Consider the following 19,651-nt stretch of genomic DNA (forward strand, 5'->3'; position numbering starts at 1 on the left):
TCCTTACTTCATTGAAAAGTAGGCCATTGAAAGAGTATTCACTATATTTTTACATGGAAACCACAAACTTTGTTGTATTTTATTCCAATATTATGCAACAGACCAACACATAATATCACACTTTTTTTTTTTTTTACAAATAAAAATCTGAAGAGTGTGGCTTGCTTATGTATTCAGCCTTTTGAATCCAGTTTAATCACCTTCCTCCAGAAGTAATCTAATTAGTAATGGAAGTCCAGTATTTCCATGAAGGTCTCATAAAGAGAAGACCAGTAAATAATACAATAATGTTTTTTTTACACATTTGTTACTGTTGATATGAGATGTATATAGTCTGTGACAAAAAGAATCAAGCTTCTCTTAGTATTAATTTTAATTTTATTTTTAAGCAGTTATTTGGCATGGTGACAAAACCTGAAACTGACTCGGTTCGAGTTACTCAATAGGTTGTTGAGTGAATGAATTAGTGGATGTCACCAACCTTTCTTAGCTAGCCGTGAGAGGTTGATCCTTTCCCCTGCCTACATCCCCCAGAATCCTATGCAGTTCTGGATCAGAGTTCAGTTAAATGATTGGATATTCTATCTGATGTATTTTCTATTGATATTGGTGGTGTGTCTATCGCAATATTATATTGCTATTGATCGATTGCCCAGCGGTAATGATAGTAAACGTTCACACAGAGCATCATGAAGACCAAGAAACACAACTGATTGGTCCATATTAAAGCTGTGGAGAAGTTTTAAAAGCAAGACTAGGTTGTAAAACATCCCAAGCGATAAACATCTCGTGGACTCTTTCCCAATACATCATCCGAAAATGGAAAATGGCTCCTGCAAAACTTTGGGCAAGGACAGCATAAATTAGAGAACCTCACATCCACAACTCGTATGGGAGAACCTGATGACAGGACTGCCTATAAGTGAACAGCCAGAGAAATTGGCCTGACAAAGAGAAAGTTTTGTTTAAAGACAGGTGGAAGATTTCTTGTCTACAGTTTGCCACAAGTCACAAGTTAAGGGAGACGGCAAACATGTGGAGTAAGTTTCTGTGGTTGGATTAGACCACTACTGGATTTTCTGACCTACATGCACAATGCTTTGTGTGGTGGAAAGGTAAAAAATACCCACATTGAGAAAGCAGCATCATGCTGTGGGGATGCTTTCTTTGAGGGTCAAGGCTGTTCAGATTTGATGTGAAAAAGGAGCTAAATAAAGGAATCCATGAAGGCATGCAGCAGAAAAATGTGATCCATATCCAGCTTATTCACAGCATTTTGATCTTTTCACCGCCAAAAATTCGGACTTGTGCCTCTTCCATAAATGGTTTTAAATCTGATTTGTCTCTAATGGTTTTCAAAGCCTCTGTCGTCTCAATCTTGAAAATAATTTTCTCCGATTTTCATGTCACTGACTTAAGCCATCCGTCAAAATTCTGCACCTGAAGAAACCAGATGTGGTATGTCCAGATGTAAGCAATGGCCAAAAATCATAATTCTGAAATTTATGACAGAAGTCTGAGAGTGAAACGCATCACATCACAATCCCACCACTCCTGGTTCTGACTACGCAGTCAGACAGACAGTACTGCTCAAAATGCTATCACTATTAGTTTTGCTTTCTTTTGATCAGTTTTCTTCATTTTGTTATGATCTTGTGACAATGCTGTCGGCTCCATTGCTGAACTATATTATCCAAAAGGAGGTGCTGTGGTGTCGCAGGGGCGAAGCACAACCCACGTATTGAGGCCTTAATCCTCATGGCGGTGGTCGCAGGTTCGATTCCCGGCCTGGTGACATTTGCTCCATGTCTTCCCCCTCTCTCATTACCCTGTTTCCTGTCAAACTACTTTCAAATAAAGGCCACTAGAGCCAACAAAACCTTAAAAAAAAAATAGATCCAAAGATGGCGGCATCTGTTATCATTTCCATAAACAGTGTGATTCTGTGTGATGCCTACGTTCTTATTCTGCACATGCGGATTGCTTTGGGATCATAAAACGTTCACACAGAAGTCTGATTGCGATCGCATCAATCAGTAGTATGAACGACCATTCAAATAAATGAGCATTTTAGCTGTGTAAAGTAGTATTTGCTAAAGACGTGAGATAGGCCTGGAGATCCGTAATACAATACAACCATAAAAAACCAGCATCCTCATAGATTCTGATTTCTCTTGAGCTATTTTGTAAATAAATGGAGGCATAAATCTCTGCATCTAGAAACCTGAAAGAATAATATCCCAAAATACTTGGAGCTGACAGCAAAAAGTAGTTCCACAAAGTGTTGATTTGGGAATCTGAGGATGACAGACTTTAAACTTTTTAAAGTCTGATATGGTAAAAGTTTTAAATACTATTTCAGAATTGTTTGGGAGTTTATTGTAGTTGTATGTGAAAAAGGGTTCAGTTCTTGCAGAGATGTTGTGGAGGGAGTTGAGTTGATGGTGGGAGATTGCCTTAGGATGGAGTGTTTTTTTTTCCCCCCCAGAAGGAAGCTCCTGATTTTATGTGACAAGAAAGAGGCCTTATCTACCATGGGCATGATGAAGTAGAAGACTCTTTGATTTGTTATCTCTCAAAAGTAACAATCTCATGCCCAAGAAAGATTAGTGAGATGAAGGTGTAAAATCAGGCTACGCCATTTTAAGAGTCTCATATAAGATCCAAAGGCTATATCTGCATCACGCTGATAGTACAAATTTAAAGAGGAGCAGAATTTAGTGACATATATTTGACCTTCAGATTTAAAACATTCAGAAAGTAGGATTCATCCTAATACTATCTGACAACTCTTGAGATAGAAAAACAAAGTTGTAACTGGGCTTAGAAGAGGATGACTTGTAAGGTTTTTGTACAATTTCTAGCTGGATCGAGATGAGAATATCTTCTTATCTCTTCATTCAAATCCCTGTAACTGCATTTTGATCCCAGGTGTTGGTAAATAATTTTTATTTCACACCCTCTCAGATAATCCAAACCTTTGTTCACATTAGCATCCATTTACTTCTGTTTTTGTTGTGTTTGAATTTTTCAAACTCCTAAAAGGCAAAGCGAGAAACCGGCAGCAATGTTGGCGAAAAAAAAACCAAATTCCTCAAAAAATGTGAAGCTTTTTTTTTTATGCCAAATCAGATTTTTATACTTTTCATCTTTTATCTTACTGAAAAGGCCACAGAGGCCTGGTGTGTTTAGTCGTCAACATCTACCTTGCTTGTTGATGCGATGTGGCATTGTGGCCTGAAGTCACTAGAGTGACCCTAAAAAAGCAATATGTGAAAAACTATTGATGAAAACAGGTGAACTCTATATGCTGCTTGTGTCTAACTCATATTGCAGTCATGTATTGAAGGTGAACTATGCATGAATCAGTACAAGATTCTCACATTATAATAAATATTGAGTAAAATACATTTTTTTATTTACTTGCATAGCTTAAAACAAGGCAATTTTATCAGAAGCAATTGCCCCGAGTGAAACTAAAATAACAGATTTCCACATTTTATTACTTAATACTACACCTTTTTAACACACTGATTTTTATACAGTACAACAAATTAATGTTAGCTTGTCAGCCAGCATTTCACTGCTTAATACATGCTACTCATAGCTCAACAGATTTTAAAATGTTATTTAGATAAGAGTGAAGGTTGGCACTCCTGTCTGGAAATGGTCACATTTCATGAATATTTTGATCCTAAATGTCATGTTTTCATTATTTATAAGTGAAAGATCATAATTAACACAGGCAAAGCCTTAAAAACATTGATTTGTGTGTAGTTAATTAGTCAAATGAATTTCACTTGAGTTACTGAAATGAACAAACTTTCAAACATATTCTTTTTTGAATATGACAGTTTTTCATGAGAGAATAGTATCTTACTTCCAGCCAGCCAACCTACAGGATGCAGCAACAGATGAAGGGGAATGTTTTATGTTTCAATCAGATAGTTTTTTGTCTCTCTAGGACTTTAGATCTGTGACAGAAAATGTAAGCTTATGAAATTGCAGTATAACTTGTACTGGTAACCAGTCCATGTCTTGTGATAATGCTATTATTCTTCATGTATTTTAGGGTTAATTTACACCAGCCTTGTTTAGTCCGGTTTAATTGAATTCTGGTTTGTTTGTGTGAATGTGGAATCGTACGCTGATGCAGACCAACAAAGAAAACTCTGGTCTGTCTAAAAACTTAGTTCTCTGTTTGGTTGAAGTGAATCTGGTGAGGTTTGAATGTCTATGTAAACGCCTAGTGGACCAGAGACTGCCCTAAAAGCAGAAACCGAATGATAGGGCAGGGCATTCTGGGTAAATACAACCAAAACAAACGCCCGAGTCTGGCGCTAGAGTGAGAAATGGCTTGTAGTCTTTTGACAAACACAAAAGAGAAATCCTACAACTACTAAAATCTGACCGCACTCCATTTTTTATTTACATTGTGCGAAAAAGGAAGTTGTGTTCAACACATAAACCTTCTTCAGAGTTTGTCATTTCCTTCAGCAGTTCTTGGTGCAGCGCCACCACAGGTGAGGAAGGGAACAAATTTTTTAAAGAGTTTGGTTTGTTTGACACAGTCCAGTTTGAAGGTGAACCAAACCAGCTGAAAATGTAAAAAATGTTGCAATTCTGGTCCCCAATCAAACCGAGTCCACTGGACCTTCAGATGTGGAAACACCCTTAATTTCAGTCTATCATTCAAAAATGCTTCAGTAGTTCAGCTTAAGTTTTAAGAGTTTCTGATTAAAAATGCACTGATTAATTTTACTTACATAAAGTTAACAGGAAAGAACAAACTAATATTCATTTAGAGAACTTTTTTGGTAATTATTAAATATGTTTTTATTATTTGTTGTTCCTCAGACTGAAACAATATCCTGTTTATTGGGCGCTTATTGAACATTTTATTTCTCCACTGCTGCTGGCTAACCTACCTGCTTGGCTACCCACCGGTATGAAGTGCTTCCACTCTTTCTCCGCCATGGTTGTCAGGCAATCCTTCAGTCTGCTCTGGTTCTTGCCTTCTGCACTCAACCATTGCATTTAAACTTTGCAACGACTGCTCTGCCGCAGCACTATGGACCACTGATTGCGCACTATGCTTTTATGGACTCCACATGCTGTAAAGTTGCTAATGTATGGTCTCCCACTTCCTCTTTTTGCTGCTGCCTAGCAACCGGCATTGCTTTTCCTTGTCATTTAATTGCTTATTTGCTGCATTATCCAGTGATGCTATAAAATCTTTTGTGCCTGTTCCTTCCACTGTGAAAGTGTTGGATCATTTTTAGTTGACATTTACTAATCAAAAGGGAGATAACTTTAATTAATGTTAAAAATTGGACTAACTACTGTTAATTTCGTGGCGTTTTCAGTGTTTTAGACTGAACCCCTTCTCTGCTAAATCCTATTTTTAACTGGAAGTGTCAAATAAAGTTGGAAAGTCAAATATTTTTCATTTCTGACACTGTCACGGATATTAGCCAGTTAATCTTCTGTGGGGTTTTTCTGGCTCCCAACTACTGTTGCTGTTCAAGCCGTCTTCCATCATGTCAACCCACTTCATGCATTTAAAAAATGACTCATTCCAAAATGCAAACATTTTTTTGTTGCCCTGAAAGTAACCCTTCAGGCCAGTTCAGATGATTATTTTCTGTCAAGGACCTTCTGTTGTCGGGATCCATAAGTTATTTGGAACCCTTGCATACCATATTTACCAGCACCGAGTCTGGCAAAAAGAAAGGCACACAGAGTTTTAGGATCACCTTTTGCTAAGCATATCCAAGTCATGCATCCTGCCGGCTCCTGATGATTTTCTACCTTCTACTCTCACACCTGCTTCCCCCGAGAAATGAAAAGTGTATGAAGAAATCTATAAACCGAGAGGGTTGCTGTGCTTAGCTCTGTTTGCGTAGTCCCTCTTTATTTGCTCTTGCGTGACAAACCTTAGATTCATTCAGCACAGGGGAGGCAGTTGAATATGCTTTAAGTTTTTTTTATACCATGAAGTGATGGAAAAATAACCACATTAGTTGAAAAATAATTGAAGAGTCTCAGTTCAAACGCTAATTGATACATATCTGATAGAGTTAAATGACCTGATCTGAAATCAGTGCTACAACAAATATTTGACCCAGTATCAACAACTTGTCCCCCAGTTATTTGGACAGAAGTGAGGCTTCATTAGGCTCTGGGATAATGCTGTAGCGATGATGCATCGCTCTGGAAGTAAAAGCCAGAAAGCTGTTCTTTGAAGCTTTCACTCAGTGCTGCTGTTGCGTGGTGAATGCTGAAGTGTGGAGGTTTACACCGTTTCATGATGTCAGCTGTCAGCTTGCTGTGGGTTGCATTGTGGCTACAGCGATGGTCCAGAAATAACCAAACAAAAGACGAATTGTACTCCAAATAACGCAGTAAAGACACTTTCTTTGTTATGGTTGTTGTTTTTGGTCAAAATTTACTCTTCCTTTTAACTGACGTTTGAGCCCCTCATAAAGGTGTGGAATAAACCTCACCTGACTGAGAAAAAGCTGCTGAATTGTCTCATTTCCCAGCAGTCCAGTTGATCAATAGATGTGATATTTATGGGACATTAATAAGAAGGGGTGACAGCAAGGGTTGACAGAGCGTAATAATTTGCAAATACATAAATTAAACTGTAGTGGAGGCTACTGGAATCGGAGAAACCAACAGGAGCCGCGGTTTGTTTTGAAAAAGTTCCAAATAATCACTTAACAATACAGCTGTAAAACCACTGAGCTGAATTCTCATCTGACCAGTTGATAAGCACTTTCAAATTGCCCAGCAACTGGAGGTTTGTAATTAATCAGCTACGTAAAACATCTGCTGCACTGGAGAGCCGGGCGTTCAGCAGTCTGATTACATATACTGTACATTCATCTAGGTAATTTAATTAGTCCAGCTTCAAAGGGAGAGCATTTATGGAAAAGCTTGAAACGATTTAGAAGATGTATTTTTTTCTTTGCGCTTTCCGCTAACTACAAACTGTCCATCATTTATCAGCCATCTCAAATCAAATCCATATGTTGGTTCGCGTATATGCTAAATATTGACATATAAGCTCTTCTTTTATTAATAAGGGAACCAACCTGTATGACTAAGAGTAGATACTATCCTAACTTAAGAGTTGTAGGAGGTGTTCATGCACAATACTATATCTAATGCAAAATGTCCAAAAGTTTGAACTGAATTATTTCTTGAACTGCAGCAAACAGATGACATTCTAATTCTGTAACAGAAAATAGCTTAATGTCTAGTATATTACTGTCTGGCTCAATTTGAGCAACATCACAGCTGAAGCGGTTCGTTCTTTAAATTTATTTTGGAATCTGAAAAAGAGAGATAAGGAGAAATGGAAAACGGCTGAATATCTGAGCCAATAAAATTAGAATAGTAATGCAAGTGGTTTGTTTTTAATCAATCCCAGTTCCACGCTTGCAGACCTAAATGTTGTTTTGCAAATAAAGTATACAGTGTGTTTACTCTTGGTGTAAGGATTATCTATATCCTGTCTGAATAATGGTAGAAAATGTCATATTCCTGCAGAGCTATGGTTTTATTTGCACTTATACTTTGTTATTGATGTTGACAGCAAGTTTATAAATGAACATAAAATGGTTATATAGCAGGTCAATTATGGTAAGTATGTTTATAGCTGTAAAGCACAGAAAGCTTTAGAACTTATATCAGTTTTAGCGTTTAATATTTCCCAATTAAAATGGTTTTTGAGACAGAAAAGTTCAAGATGATCAATTTTACCTTTTTAATTAAGCACCTCTACAATCTTTGTGCATCATATATCAATAGTACCATGCAGAATACTATTTTGTCTACATATTTTTTTATTTTCAAATTCAACTGGTATTCAAAAATATTTTATTGATCTAAAAGTTTGACACAAATTTCAAAGAATGCTACTTAGATTTTGTGGCACAACTGAAATGAAAGGTGCTTTATTGTTCAAATTCAAACACTAAAGCACTAAAATGTAGTTTATCCCCATTTTTCAGATCCCTGTAAATTAAATCATGTTTATTAAATGGATTTCCATCAATATAAAGTTTAAAAGACTATCGTTTTATAAAATTTTATCCCAAACTTTGAACCTCTTGCAGGAAAACGTCTTTAGGTATCTGAAAACAGAGTAGAGCACAAGGCAAACCGACCAATATGTCCATTCACCTAAATCGGGGGTCTGCAATGTTTTGGTTTTTCAAATTAGTTTAAAAAGTTTTCTACATGCAGGAACACACCAGATTACGTTGTGCCGTTGAGAGAAACAAAAGAACTGAGAGAAAACATAAAGTTTACAGTTGGAATAACAGCAAACTGGAAAGGAATAAAAGAAGAAGGTGAGGAAACGTGGTCAGTTTGTCACTAGGAATCCCCCTAACAACCTATTAAATATTGTGAAAAAGTACAAGTGTTGTGAATATTTTAGGAAAGCGGTGTATGCCATCCATCTTTTTATGCACTTGTCAAGAACAAATGGCTTTGGGGGTTGCTGATGTTTTCAACCACGTCAAGTCAAATGATGAACTAAAATTTGAATCCGTATTGATCATTTATTTTAATAATGTTGCGCTGTTGTCATAATTACATTTGGATTTGCTGTCATTTGCAATTAATCCAGGTTAATTTCTTTGGATTAATGGTTATAGATTCAACAAATGACAGCAAATTATAATCCCTGTTTTAATTGGCAATAAATAAGTAGCAAGCAGCATCTACATTGCAGAAACCGAAGCATTTTATCACCTCAGACGGCAGACTCGGGGGGTGTTTCTCCGAAATGAACTGGTGATTAATCAGATGCGTGCATCATTGCGACAAACATGTCGCGGGACGGTACAAACTTCCACTGGGGAGGTTTTCCTTTCAGCACAGTGGATCTCATGCTCCACTTTCCAGCTGTGAAATCTTCTGCTAACTGTTTACTGATAACCGTCATTGCTGCTTGCTGCAAACACATCGCAGGTTTCCTCAAATGCACCTTTTTTTTTTAATGGCATTTTCCATTCTATACGCCACAGTATGGTTACCATAGCAACATATGCCACATAATTTCAGCAGGGGAATCAGGTCACAATTTTGCTATGTTGGATATGACCTTTAGTTCACTTTCCAGCTGTAATAGTTGGTTTCCTCTTTCCACCATAATGTGTGTGTTTTCGTGGCCTTGCCTCGGCCCGGTGTGTCTGCGTACGTCTGCAGCTCCGTTCAAGCAGTGTGAACAGGGCAGATGTTCGCCCAGCCTCAGCCTGGTTCTGCTGGAGGTTTCCACCTGTTTAAAAAGGGAGTTTTTCTTTTCCTTTGTTAGCCACTGCCCACATATCTTCTCAGAATGGGGAACTCTATTGGAGTAGATATTCTATGAAATTTTCCAATACCAGCCACTTTTCCCCTTTTGTATGTCTTAGATGTTCCGTTAGATTGTTCCTGCTTCTTTTCTGCACTGATTTTCTAGTGTTTAAGGCATTCAGTTAGTAGTTCATAGCTTGAGGCCATCTTCCTGATGTACTTCTGGATTTTGTTTCTTTCCTGGATAGTGGCTCTGAAGTATACCAGCTCACGTCCGTCATTCCTTCAATTCTGTATTCTTTGTAATTAAATATAAGATTTTTCAAATGCAGTGCTTAGTAGGGCTATGGGACATGGACTTAAAGTTTTATCACGATATGTTGTGGTACCATTGTGATTACAATAAGAGTGATAAGTGACTATATGGCTGTAACTGTGTGTCACAGCATTTAAAAACTTCTCATCTTTAATGCACGTCTTTAGGACACCAGTCACATGAAGAAGTGTGGTTTGTGTCACTGAGCTGCACACGGTTACCGTATTTTCAAATGTATTGCTATTTATTGAAGCTTTTGGTAAAACTATCAAACCCAATAATTAAGACAGTTTTAAGCATATTTAATTGGAATTGATTGTGATAACAATAAGTCTAACTTATTATCATTACAAGAGAGTTGTCACCAAAAACGATGCAATAATTAAGCTGCTTAGTTCTGGAAAATGTTGCTTTATTCTTCTATTGTCAACAAGATGCAATTTATGTCTTTAGCTCGTATTTTCCTAAACTTGTTGCTGAGACCTGATTGCGCATAATTTCTGTTATCTCCACTCCTTTAAAAAATTACCATCGGTTCCCTGGACTGAACCTCGTTGCCAGTATTTCTGCTTTCTACTGAATTTGTGGCTAAAATTGTTCAAATTCTGTTTGACGTTTTATTAGTGGTTGTTGTACAGGCATTGACTGTTAAAATGAGCAACTAACAAAGCGCAGCCTATCTTGGTATTCTGTTTAAATGTTCATCAATGTAGCGGTGGTAGCCACTATTGATGTTGCTGAAGAAGTTAATTTCTGGGTCAATGTCCTGCTCCATGTCTTTGTGTTCAGGGTATTGAGTGGATTAAAGCTGTAGATTCTCGTGCTCAGCAGTTTTTTGTTGTTCCAGTTTGCTGCCTGTGCCTGAAGTTGTTTTCTCTAACTTTTCTTGTTGTGTAGTTTGGCTTCTTTTTGCTTCTCCAGCTCCTTAATTTCTCTTCTTTTCTTATTTCTTCTTTTGAAGTTTGATGAAATTTTTGCGGTTTGCAGTTTTCCCTTTGGCTTTTCTTGAATTGTTTTTCTTTGTTATTTTAGCTAAGTCTGCATTCTGTTTTGTGATGCGAGTTCAGATAAGGTAAGTGTCTGAACCTTTTATTTTTATTTTTCTGTATAAGTTTTCAGTTTTTTTCTTAGTTGAAAATGCTCTCAGAATAGTTTGTAAATCCCCTTTTCCATAGCAGAGTTCAGCTTCAATGCTTTTTCTGTTCACTTTAAATCTCCCACATATTGGAAAAAAAACAATGACAGGTTACTCCATGTAGTTTTTGTTTAACTTGCTGGGTTTCACCCTTTTTATTTGGCACAGCTGGAGCGTATGACCAACGCATCATTTTCAAATGAGTAACAATATCATTTGCTCTAGTTTGCTGCTCCACCAGGTTTTCCTGGAACACAATCCTCTTATGTTTTTGGCATTTTGTAGCCGCACGGCTTTAGCTTCCCTCAGTAGGTATCGGATCGATTCCTATTTTACTTTTGCCTCAGACATGTACCAGAAAGTTGCACAACTTTTTCATTTAGCTTGTATCATTAGTATTTGGATTTTGCTTCTATCCTATCAATATTTTGCTCAATTTATGCTGCGACTCAGATCAGATTCAGTCTAGTTGTTTTGTGATGAGCTGAATCTCTTAAGCAGCATCAAAGTTTTCAAAGTTTAGTTAAGACATCTGTTGTTGTTGGAGATTAAATCACCTTGGTTGCCACACTTTCAACCCACTGTGGGGCAATAAAGCCTATTTCTGCTCTACTTTTTGATATTCTACTTGTCTTTTTAACATCTTAGTATCTAATATTTAAGTATATATTGTTATGGTTGACACAGATTCTTTATTTTCCTACCTTTGATATACCACTGCTTGTGGCCCAGTTGTTTGAGAAACTAATTCCTTTTGTAAAAGCCACTTTATCATTTATGAAGCAGATGGATGTTATTTGTGTTGACCAGAGCAGTAGAGATCCAACAGTGAGCTGAGAGAAAGTCCCCAGATCACACACTCATTAAATTTCAATTTGTAGCACAGCTCATTTGAAGCATAAATGTGGGACACATTGAAAATGGTGATCTGCCCGGAAAGCGTAAGGTATTTAAATTTAATATGTGGACGAGAACTTCCACAAATACCTTTGTGAAGACCAGATTAAGGTTGAGAGCAACAATGTCCAAACCTTTGGTCACATGGACCAAAATCGTCAAGTCAAAATTACTTGACAGCCAAAAACATTGCAACACTTGACTTAAACATATAAAATATTTATATTTGTTGTTAAAATGGGATGTGTGAATTATTATAGATGTAAAACTTAAAAAGGGTTTTGCAGAAATCAGAATAAGAAATTTAGCAAATTTTCTAGGTATCAATTGGGAAAAACAAACAAAAGTTTTAAGTCAATACGGAGTAATAAAATCAGGATTTGGGTCACTCTGTCTTAGAAAATGCTTTGGCCATGTTTGATAGGTTAATTAAAAGCAGATTTGGATGCAGCAAAGTTGGCCAACATTTTCTATTGTAAGAAGATTTTACTTAATAATTTTGCACTAATTAAAAATAGAAAATCTTCTTTTTTTAGACTTGGATGTTGTTGTGCACATATGTGTAATTATGATTCTTCACTGATATATTAAAGTTTTACTAAATATAGTGTTTCTCTTAACTAGCTAGATGTCAGAGTAATGTGGGTTATGACTTATTCAGTGTAAATCAGCAGATGCCTTTTATGGAGTATTGTGTTGTCATTGTTTTTTATACCAAATGAAGCGTTTAAAATGCTATTTCTGTATATTATCTAGAAAAAATGAGCATGATAAATTTATGTAGTTAGAAGGTTTTCAGAATTGTGCTCTTTGTCAAACTGAGACATTGGACTTCATGTTTAATTTATGATGAGAGAAAAAAATTTAATTATGGTACAACAATTAAGCAAAAAATTAATGTGATTTATTAAAAGCTTATCCAGCATATTCTACAAAACCTGCTTAAATCCACTGTTGCTACATGTTGCCTTCTCATAGTTGGAGCAAAGCTGTTTAATTCAGTAAAAATCAAACAAAATATGACACGTTTCTCAGATATATCAAGAAGGTCTGGGGAAAGTTTTTAAATATGTAGTGCAATCTTGTTTAAGAGTTTAACACAAATGTCTGTTGTGACCTTTTGAAACATGTTGTTCAAAACAGTTCGTTGTGTTTTGTTTGGCCCTCAATTTTGTTAGTGTATAAAGTTTTTTGGGGACAAAGTTGTGTATGTTGTCTTATCCAAGGATTCTTTAATATATGTTTATGACGGAACGGCTGAGCTTCTGCTTTGAAAATGGCCTCCATTTCTCAATTTTTTGACTACAGTAGATTATTTTTGTGTTTCTTTAAGGATTGTAGGGTTTGGGCATATTGCAAAATCACCATTTTATTTGAACCATAATTCATTAATTTAATAAGTACCTATTTTAGACTTAAAATCTAATATCTGGGTACATAATAGTATGAACATTTTTAATTATGATCATTGTGAGCAATTTAATCACATTTCCCAGTTTGACTTGAACATAAGTGCTATTATTAAAACTATTATTGTTATTATGACTATTATCTTTAGTCATGGTAGTAAGGTGCACCTAGCTATGTAGCTAGTATTAGATATAGCTTTAGCTAATATTATTTGAAGTTCAGGTCACAGACTGCTGAAGACTTTTATTGTGAGTGAATTTCCTGTGTTGATGCTATGGAGTCTGTCTTCTTCAAAAATAAGAAAAAAGAGGTCTCGTGTTATTGTAGTCTTTGGCTGCCCAGGCAAGCAATAAACAGCCTCAGCCAGTGTGTTGGTAGTTTCAGGTTGTTGGGGAGTTTAGCAGACACACCAGACCCACACTGAAGATCGCAATCATCTGGATTAAGGTTAACTAACTGGAGACACACTATACCATTTCTTTTTGCCAGGTTTTATCTCTGATTTCCAGTACCGAGTCTGCATCAGTCTGCTGCAGCTCAGGTCAGCTGGCAGGACGAGTCGGCACAAAAATCTTGGTAGAGGGTGAAGAGACTGGAAACTGTGAGGGGAGAGGAGCGGTCAAATGTTTGAATTTCTTTAGCCACAAGATCAGCTGCAGTGGATTATTTTTTTTCTTCAAGACTTTCCTTGTAACAATAAATCAGTTATAATGGCAGTTATAACTTGTTTTTCATTTTCAGAAGCTTTTCTGTTACCTCCACCTACTGGTGTTTTGCCGGTTAAATTTTCGCTGTTTTTAGTGTTTCTATGAAAGTTTGATGTGTTCAGTTGACTTGAGCTGGTTTGAGAAAGCCTGTAGTGTGTCATCCCTTCACAAATTCAGTTGTTGAATCTGTAGTCTTAAAAATCCATAAAGTCAATGAAAGCCATGTAGACTGTCTTCAGCTTTTCTGAGCATTAATTGCTCGGCCAGAGGACTAAAAGAAAATGGGAAATCCTTTCTTGTAGAGTCATAAAGCTGAAAATATAAATATTACATTTGTTTACTTTAATTAAGAAAATGAAATGGCATGTCTAATGGCACACTACATGTTTCCTACTAAATGAAGAAAATTCTCTTTTTTTGTTTACTGTCTTTGTTGCACTCAACAATATGATGCAACGGTTCCAGGTTGTGTTGAAATTCTGAGAAAACTTGAATCCCTTTCAGAGTTTAATGTCCTCTCAAAACTTAGTTAAATATTAAGTTTGCACTGAGACATTTTCAATATAATATACTTTTATTGGTAAACCAAAAACAACCTCTTATAACGTCTCTTCATGAATAATTCATCTATACTTGTAAATATGGTGGCCAATAATTCTCCATTTAACATTTCGAGAAGAGGGAAAATATATCCATAAAAGAGCAAACATTGGTGACTGCAGTCTTACTCCTGGAGAACATAATTAGTTCTACATGACTAATCGGTGAATGCAGACGGGCATTATGGATCTTTTAGAAAACTGAAAACAAATGCAGATCAATATCAATATGACCTGTTTTTATGTTTTTCAATTAAACTATGGTTGGTTTACAATACTGATTTGAAATGCTTATTCACACCAAGCTCTGTCTTAGGCTCAAACTGATTCGTAATGCTGGATGTTGTCTTAGCATGATAATACTAATGTAATATAGAAAAACAAAATTTTGTTTACAACTAAGCATTTAAAATCAATAAGTTTCAAAGCTGACTGGCAGTAACCTTCAGAGGGCAATCAAGTGAAAAAAACAAAATTTTTAAAAAGGCATTTATTATAAACTACATGAGCAGTTTTGAAGATAAAGAATGTCTGATCATCATATAATAAACTGTATTTAATTCAAGGACATTTCATGGAATAGTTTATAGTCTAGTCAAAAAAAATCATTTAGGAACCTTAAGTGGGCTTAAGAATTATAAATAATTATCTGCATAAGTGTCATATTTGCTGTTGATAGTTTAGAAAAAAACAGAAGAATGTTATTTACACAAAAAGCCTATAAATAAGCCCCACAGTGTTGCCTTGTAGTGAATCTGAATCCCGAGCTGAGGTCCGTCTTCACAGTTTCAATGTTCTCCCTCTGAATGTGTGGTTCTTACCAGGTACTCCAGCTTCCTCCCACAATCCATAAACATGACTGTTAGCTTAACTGAGCTCTCTAAATTGTCCTTGGGTGTGAGTGTGTGCGTGCAAGGGTGTTTGTCTTGTGTGTCTCTGCGTCCTTCGATGGACTGGTGACCCATCTAGGACGTACCTCATCCCAGATCTGGTGAATGTAAAGGCCACTGCACTACAGTGCATGGTAATGTTAGGGAAACTAGCTGGAGAGCATTTGAGCTTTGTGACATGGTGCATTAAAAGTAGGCATTGACAGATGGCGGTCATACGGGATGGACTTGGTCATCAAAGATGCTCAGGTCACAACTGTCACCACCTGCCTAAATCATTGACACAAGCCAGGATGGATCCATGCTTTAATGTTTAGGTCAGATTCAAACTTCCCATCTAAATGCTGCAGCTGAAATCTACTCATCTGGCCAGGAAACTTTTTTTTTATCTGTTATTGTCCAAGTTTGAGGATTCCATTTGTAGTTTTGCACCAGTTAACTGTTAGCTGACAGGAGTGGTACAGTAGCACGTCTGCTAAAGATTTCATTGTTTTGGGCATTCATAGATGGTATCCATGGCTGAAGCATTGCATTAGCCATATCTACAATTTGAGTAATTTGTTGCTTCAACAGACACTTGCGTGATTTTAATTGCATTTTTGACATTAGCAAAATATTGAAAAAGTTCCATGCAAAAATGCTTTTTTTTTAATCAAAGGTGAGTAGTTAATTCAGAGGACTGTTCCTTTACTTGTAATCTTTCCACTGAAGATAATACCTGCATGGGGTTCAATCAATTCAAGCCGTCCATCATAAAAGTGAAATAAATCTGATGCGTCCCAAATGTGAAAATGTTAAAGGCTTAAGGTATGCTATTTAAAACAGGCATCAGATCAGCATAATATGGGACTTCCTTTGAATTGTAATTTAATGTTTGGATAATTAGATGTCAACATAGCCATCTGCGACTCTGCAAATGTAGCCTGTAGCACGGTGTGGCAAAATAAAACACCGAGAGGTGTGAATGCCGTGCGTTGACCCTCAAGCAGCAGCCTTAAAACTCACACCTGAGCTTAGTCAAGCAGACAACTTTAGTCTGCTTCGCTGGATCAAACGAGCATCTGGTGATTTGTTGGGATTGCTTTTTCTTTTATGTGTTCAAATCTCATTCCAGTGATTCTATTGTTTCCCATGACTCCCTTTTGCACCTCTATTAGCTGTCAAACATTCCTCTGCCCTTCCTTCCTCTTCACAGAGGGCCCTCTCTGAACGGTGCATCCTTCATCTCATATACTGGATTATTTTTGCAGCGGATGGTGCACGTTCATTGGTTTCCATGATGGTCATGAGGGGATAGTGAGCAGAGCTGTGTTAATGCAAGCATCCCTTCAGATGGAACTTGCTCTGTTTACTAGGGCCTCAGTTTTCATCCTCAGCTCAGTGGATGCAGCTGTCATGGCTGGTGGCAGGGTATCATGTTCTCTAACGCTGCTCAGCATCGGGGCCAACTCAGCATGTCCATGGTGTTCAGCGGCGCTCGCATTCTGTGACAGGATTTGGATTTGTACTGACTTTTTGGATAGGTTTCAGCAGGAAATGGAAGAAACGTTCATAAATATAAATGAAACAAAAAATACAAATATTCAATTAAATAGTCTATTTCTTGCTATTGTATTGTGAAATGCATTAGCTAGGAGGATCTCATTTACATGTTTAGAAGCTTTTGATAAACAACGGTTTCAATTAAGGTCAACATTGAATTACAAGCTTCTATTTTGGTTTTTGTATATTTGTAGATCCGACTTTAGAGGAGTCAAAGCTTCACAAGCCATAAACCTAACTGCATGTCACTGGTATACAGTTGCATGTGATTTAAAGTGGATGTAAAAAATAAATTTTATCTGGAGTTTATGTGTGTGTGGGGAGGGATACAACAAGTACATAAAAAGTCAACCAAAAAAGACATTATCAGCAACATTTAGGCAATGGCTAAAATTGATCAAATCACATCACAACATAGAGGTGATTGCTACGTTTCAGGATCTCTCTTGAATGTATTAATACAGTTAGGGCCAGAAATATTTGGACAGTGACACAAGTTTTGTTATTTTAGCTGTTTACAAAAACATGTTCAGAAATACAATTATATATATAATATGGGCTGAAAGTGCACACTCCCAGCTGCAATATGAGAGTTTCCACATCCAAATCGGAGAAAGGGTTTAGGAATCATAGCTCTGTAATGCATAGCCTCCTCTTTTTCAAGGGACCAAAAGTAATTGGACAATGGACTCTAAGGGCTGCAATTAACTCAGAAGGCGTCTCCCTCGTTAACCTGTAATCAATTAAGTAGTTAAAAGGTCTGGGGTTGATTCGAGGTGTGTGGTTTTGCATTTGGAAGCTGTTGCTGTGACCAGACAACATGCGGTCAAAGGAACTCTCAATTGAGGTGAAGCAGAACATCCTGAGGCTGAAAAGAAAGAAAAAATCCATCAGAGAGATAGCAGACATGCTTGGAGTAGCAAAATCAACAGTCGGGTACATTCTGAGAAAAAAGGAATTCACTGGTGAGCTTGGGAACTCAAAAAGGCCTGGGCGTCCACGGAAGACAACGGTGGTGGATGATCGCCGCATACTTTCTTTGGTGAAGAAGAACCCGTTCACAACATCAACTGAAGTCCAGAACACTGTCAGGGAAGTAGGTGTATCTGTCTCTAAGTCAACAGTAAAGAGAAGACTCCATGATAGTAAATACAAAGGGTTCACATCTAGATGCAAACCATTCATCAATTCCAAAAATAGACAGGCCAGAGTTAAATTTGCCGAAAAACACCTCAAGAAGCCAGCCCAGTTCTGGAAAAGTATTCTATGGACAGATGAGACAAAGATCAACCTGTACCAGAATGATGGAAAGAAAAAAGTTTGGAGAAGAAAGGGAACGGCACATGATCCAAAGCACACCACATCCTCTGTAAAACATGGTGGAGGCAACGTGATGGCATGGGCATGCATGGCTTTCAATGGCACTGGGTCACTTGTGTTTATTGATGACATAACAGCAGACAAGAGTAGCCGGATGAATTCTGAAGTGTACCGGGATATACTTTCAGCCCAGATTCAGCCAAATGCTGCAAAGTTGATCGGACGGCGCTTCACAGTACAGATGGACAATGACCCCAAGCATACAGCCAAAGCTACCCAGGAGTTCATGAGTGCAAAAAAGTGGAACATTCTGCAATGGCCAAGTCAATCACCAGATCTTAACCCAATTGAGCATGCATTTCACTTGCTCAAATCCAGACTTCGGACGGAAAGACCCACAAACAAGCAAGACCTGAAGACTGCGGCTGTAAAGGCCTGGCAAAGCATTAAGAAGGAGGAAACCCAGCGTTTGGTGATGTCCATGGGTTCCAGACTTAAGGCAGTGATTGCCTCCAAAGGATTCGCAACAAAATATTGAAAAAAAACTATTTTGTTTGGGTTATGTTTATTTGTCCAATTACTTTTGAGCTCCTAAAATGTGGAGTGTTTGTAAAGAAATGTGTACAATTCCTACATTTTCTATCAGATATTTTTGTTCAACCCTTTAAATTAAACGTTACAATCTGCACTTGAATTCTGTTGTAGAGGTTTCATTTCAAATTCAATGCGGTGGCATGCAGAGCCCAACTCGCGAAAATTGTGTTACTGTCCAAATATTTCTGGCCCTAACTGTATGTTCAGAAATGCTCAGGAGACGAAGCAAAGCAACAAGCAGGTATCATTTCTGATATGGCATCTGAGGGAATATTATGTCAAAGCTTGTCATTTCTGCTGAAACTGCAAAAGCAGCACCGACCTGTTAGGTCACAACACCTCTGATGATGTCCTGTGATATGTGCAACCTGCCACAAGGACAAGGGGAAAACGAGGTGGAACATCTGTTCTTGTGGTGCAACAATGATTAGCAGAAATCAAAAACAAGTTCTCTGCTCGGTGGATTTGTCATTGATGCCATAAGAAAGACGGTGTACAATTATGTGTAAATAATACAATAATGCAGTCTAAAGAGAGACAAACTACCTGCATCCTTCAGTGTGTGTGACACAGCTCATCTGCCTTACCTCGCCCTGCATTTAAAGAGAAAATGTGAAAATTCAGCAATTTTCAACATTGTGACCATGACCTTGACCTATGACCATTTTTACAATGAAATCTAAATAACAGTGATATTAGGCTACCAACTGTCTTGATTTTTGACTGTTTCCAGGAATTGATGTGCTCATAGGTTGTTTTGATGTCCATCATGGCAGCGTGAGATGCTTTCTGGAAAACGTGACATCGCATGCAAAAGGTCAATAGACAAGATGGATGGATGGATATGTGTGTTACTGGGATCTATAGTTTAAAATATTAAGCTTTAAAAAGATTTAATAAAAGCAAATTATTTTTCTGTTAGACTGTTT

The 19,651-nt window shown here is 37.2% G+C and overlaps 1 protein-coding gene and 1 long non-coding RNA gene across 3 annotated transcripts in view; one reads left to right on the top strand and one right to left on the bottom strand.

The window, feature by feature from the left end:
• The window catches only part of cntn5 (contactin 5), a 148,709-nt gene that overhangs the window by 5,645 nt on the left and 123,413 nt on the right, over window positions 1-19,651 (top strand). The window contains exon 1 of one of the 2 annotated variants that reach the window (XM_027999311.1): window positions 16,986-16,998. The exons of the other annotated variant lie outside the window; for it this stretch is intronic. The gene's annotated coding sequence lies outside the window, so the exon portion shown is untranslated. Of the gene's footprint in view, window positions 1-16,985; window positions 16,999-19,651 lie in introns of those variants that run through there. 2 annotated transcript variants of the gene reach the window in all.
• LOC114133421 (uncharacterized) lies at window positions 1,609-17,941 on the bottom strand. The gene is made up of 4 exons (XR_003593179.1): window positions 17,271-17,941; window positions 15,349-15,352; window positions 11,591-11,596; window positions 1,609-1,620 (listed from the first exon to the last, which is right to left on the bottom strand). It is a non-coding gene; the product is annotated as an uncharacterized LOC114133421 (long non-coding RNA).

The sequence above is a fragment of the Xiphophorus couchianus genome, chromosome 18 (assembly GCF_001444195.1).
Source record: "Xiphophorus couchianus chromosome 18, X_couchianus-1.0, whole genome shotgun sequence".
Lineage (NCBI taxonomy): Eukaryota > Metazoa > Chordata > Actinopteri > Cyprinodontiformes > Poeciliidae > Xiphophorus > Xiphophorus couchianus.